The sequence below is a fragment of the Magnolia sinica genome, chromosome 17 (genome assembly GCF_029962835.1).
Source record: "Magnolia sinica isolate HGM2019 chromosome 17, MsV1, whole genome shotgun sequence".
NCBI classification, from domain to species: domain Eukaryota; kingdom Viridiplantae; phylum Streptophyta; class Magnoliopsida; order Magnoliales; family Magnoliaceae; genus Magnolia; species Magnolia sinica.
The window spans coordinates 32,980,238-32,984,765 of record NC_080589.1 but is presented as its reverse complement, the minus strand read 5'-3'; the positions used below and the strand labels follow the sequence as shown (position 1 = coordinate 32,984,765).

At 36.3% G+C, this 4,528-nt stretch overlaps 1 non-coding gene across 1 annotated transcript; it reads right to left on the bottom strand.

Moving 5' to 3' along the window:
- Window positions 1-3,651: 3,651 nt before the first annotated feature.
- On the bottom strand, window positions 3,652-3,758 carry LOC131232148 (small nucleolar RNA R71). Its single transcript, XR_009164758.1, has one exon. It is a non-coding gene; the product is annotated as a small nucleolar RNA R71 (small nucleolar RNA).
- Between the last annotated feature and the right edge of the window lie 770 nt (window positions 3,759-4,528).

Genomic DNA, 4,528 nt, shown 5'->3' with positions numbered 1-4,528 from the left:
TTAGCAAGAGAAGATACAACATTCACCACAAAGAATGAAATAGAAATAATATTCACCACCGAAAAAAGAATAAAGCATTCACCTCAAAGGCACAATGAGTTATAGGGGTTTGGTGCATTAAAAACCTTACCTACTCCACTCTCAAAATTATTATCCTCATAATTTTGGCTTTCACTATCTCAAGGTTTTCATAGGTTCACCTTAACAACCTTATAAAGTTCCTTGTGATTTTCATGGGCTCACCATAATAAAAATCTTTTTGTGATTTTCACGGACTATCACAAACAAAAACCCACTTTGTGATTTTCACGGGCTATTACAAATCATCCAACTGTGATTTTCATAGGCTATCTCAGAAAAATCTAAATGAAATAAAATAATAGAGTATTTATCTTCAAACATAGATTTAAAGATGTAATAGAAGCTGGTAACAGTGTTCTTCTTTCTTGAATGTAGAGGAGGCAGAATTCGCTCAACAGAAAGAGTATAGGGTTCTAAAGTATTTTGAAAAATGAAAACTCCAATGCTACTGATTGAATTCTCTTAAATCTCAAGAGGAGTATAGACTACTCTTTAAAATGAGATTGAAATAATCTTAAGAAAAGGAATTAAATAAGCTTAAAAAGAATTTTATAAATACCGCACGATATGCTTGTCGAGGACCAGAGCTTCTCTCTCACTTGAAGAATGTTTAAAGTGATTTTTTTATATATATATTTTAGAATGAGAGAAGGTATTTATTTATAGCCAAAGGGTTTAAAAATTCATCTTGCCTAAGAATAGGTTCGGCTTCAATGGCTATCAGATTGCGCGAGATAAGATTTATTCAAAACTTGGATTCCTTGAATTAAAATTCAGCTCACCCGAATTAAATTTCAGCTCGCCGAATTCCCCATTTCAGCTGGATGAATTCTCGCAAAATTCAAAAGTTTACATTGCTAGAATTTGACCCAAACTTCACTCGGGTTGGCCGAATTTCAAGTTAAGCTGGCCGAACCAAAAGTTAGGCTGGTTGATTTTTCAACAGATTTTGATTTTTAGCTTGAACCTAAAGCTAAGTTAGTCGAGGAAGTTAGGTTGGCTGAACTAGAATTTAGGCTAGCCGAACTCCAGAGTAAATATAATATAGGTAATCCAAAATGAATGAATTTTGAAAAGCACCTAACCTAAGGTCTTTCTAGGGTTATTTCACTCGTTGGTTAGAGAATATAGAGATTAACTAGTGTTGAGGGTCAAATATTGCATATTGGACCCCAGTTATTCCTTGGTTTTATGAACATGATAATGCTTAATGTTCTATTTTAATCATGTTTGTGGTGCAAAGTGAATTCAAGCGCTTGGATTAAAAAGGATGTTAAAAGCATAGATTTAATGCTCAAGAATCACCAAGACCAAGAATGAAGAATACACATACTGAAGATCAAAGAAAATCAAGTTAAGAATGAAGAAAATTAGAGTTTTGAAGTGAATTTGCGTGATCCTCAACTAGTCTTGGCTCTAGCTCGACTAGTCTTGCGTACTCTTGACTAGTCCTGGACTTTGCTCGACCAGTCTTGGCTCGACTAGTCAAGCTGCCTCGACTCGAACTCCAACAACTAAAATCACTGAAATCAGGTCATCCTCGACTAGTTGAAGAAAATCCTCAACTAGTCGAAGGTGTCCTTGACTAGTCCAAGGATTTCCTTGACTAGTCCAAGGTTATGCGGACAGTACACAAAATGCAGAAATTTGAAACGGTTTATGAATTTTTCCAACTCGGTGCGAAAGTTTAAGTTGCAAAACTATAAATAGGGGTCCCTAGGGCATCCCTAGGTATCATCTAAGGTTCGGAGAGTGGAGTGTAGGCGTGGAGAAGTAATTGCCAAGAGTTTTTCTTCCTTTTATTAAGTTGTTTTTATGCTTTTATTAAGAGATTCTAGTTCAATCATGTCTATTGGCTAAACCTCTTAGTTAGGGCTAAGAGGTGAAGCTTGTAGCATGATGAGATATTTCTATTGCTTTGATTCATGTTTATATTAAACTCTCTTTGATTTTAGTTTGATTATAAGGAATACTTTCAGTTTTTAACGGTTTGTTGTGACTCAAATTACAATAGCTCTGCGATAACTTTGAGTATGTTCTTTCCGTGTATTGAGGTTGTGAAATTAGGAAATCCCGTTGTTCACCATCGTCCCATGGGCATGATTAGGTGATGGAATCTTTCTAATCTTCATGATTCTCTTATGATTGGTTGTGGGATTGGTAAATCCTGTTGTTTGCCTTGTCTCCTAGGCATGGTTATATGATGGAATCACTTCCAGTTCTCACATCTCTCATGCATTGAGAACTAGGTCAAAGGAAGTTCAGATTTGATTTAACTGAGATATCTTCCAATTAGATAGGATGGGACTTCGATTTCAACCGTGTGACTTGAATCAAGCATAGATCTCCCCGATCTCTACAAGTGGATCCTTGGAAACCCTAGTTTCTCACCTTTGAATTTCTTAAGTTTTTCCTTGAATCTCTCATAATTACTCTCAAATATTTCAGTTTTAGGTTTTTAACTTTTTTTAGTTCTTCTTCTAGTTGCTTTCAGAAAACACACGAGATTAGTCCCTGTGGATTCGACCTTGGTCTCACCGAGATTATTACTACATCGTAGCCTTATACTTGGGGTTGTGAACAAGTTTTTGGCGCCGGGCCAGGGACTAACAATTGCATTTTTATGAGATTAGCTAGTTTTAGAATTAGGTTAAGATTAGAGTTTGTTTTCTATTTTTAGGAACTTTCTAATTCTAAGATTTCTTTTATTTTTAGAAACTAACTTACTTTCTAATTCTAGGTTTAGAACTTTCCTAATTAGTTTTTTTTAGAAACTTTCTATTTTCTATTTTAAACTTTCCTTTTTAGAAACTAGTTTACTTTTTAATTTTAGAATTTCTGTTCTTAGAAACTGACTTGTTTTGTTTTATTTTGCAGGATTTTAATTAGGAACTTCTAATTTAGTTACTTCTTTCCAACTCCCTCTCTCTTTCTATTTCTAGATTTCTATTTCCTTTTTAGGTTTAGGTTAGAATCTGAAGTTGAGGGCTGAGAGTGGTTCATGCCCTTCATGCCCAAGTGGGTCCATGATAACACTCAAAGTCTTTTGAGTGAAGGAGAATGGGTTGAGGGGTTATCTATCCATCATAGGATTAGACACTACTCGAGATCCTTAGAGTTAATTGAGGTTATGGCTGCCAATCAACCGGGAAGACAACCCAACCTCGAGTTGAGGAAGTCTAGGATGAGAATGAGGTGCATCAAACACCCCCACCTCATATTTTGTGAGACTATTTACAATTGGTGGGGGTGAGCACACCTCCATGCATGGTTTTTCCAGAGAATGCAAGACATATGAATATCAAGCCAGGAGTGATCTAACTCCTTCCAAAATTCCATGAACTTGAATATGAAAATCCATATCTACACTTGAGAGAATTTGATGAGATAATAGCCACTTTATACTTTCCTAATGTGTTTGATGACACGATCAGACTGAAACTCTTTCCCTTCTCCTTAAAAGAAAAGCCCAAGACATGGTTGCACTCACTACGTCCACGATCGATTGGTAGATGGAACGACATGATAAGGGAGTTCATCAAGAAATTTTTTCCATACCATAAAACGACCACCCTTAGAAAGTCAATCATGAACTTTGCCCAAAAGGAAGATGAAACATTCTTCCAATGTTGGGAGTAGTTCAAGGAACTTGTTAGTTCATGCCAACAACATGGTTTTGAAACATGGTGCATCACAAATTTCTTCTACGATGGACTGACATCTTCCATGCACCAATTGGTCGAGAAGATGTACAATATGGAATTCATGAACAAAGATGTCAATGATGTGTGGGACTATCTAAACAGACTTACTGAAAACGCACAATCATGAGACATCTCCCCAAAACCCACCATTTCTAAGCCTACTCAATCAAAGGAAAGGGGAGGAATGTATATTTTAAAGGAGGAAGATGATATAAATGCTAAAGTGGTTAGTCTCACAAGGAAACTACTTGAGGCCATGGAACTTAAGAAGGATAAGGCTAGGGAAGTTATTTGCGGTATTTGTGCTTGTAACATACATACAACTGAAAATTATCCAACAATACCCTCTTTTCATGAAATTCTGAATGAGCAATCAAATACCATGAACAACTACCAAAGACCTTTAAGGGGACCCACCTCGAATACATATAACTCTAGCTGAAGGAATGGACAAACTACTACTCCTCAAGGATTCCCTGACCAATTCCTGAATCAAGGGAACCTATAAGTGGATCTAGTCTTAAAACACCTTCAAAATCAAGAGCTTCTCAGTCAGAGTATATTGTAAGCCATTTAAGACCTTTCAAAGGCCATATAAGAGGGTGAAACAAATATTTAGATTGGAGAGAAAGGGATCCTTTCACCCCAACCTCTCCCCAACCCTAAACCATAATATGAAATTAGTGACCCAAGCTCTTCAAATCAATATGTGGGACAAGCTAAGTCTATCACAACTCTTAGAA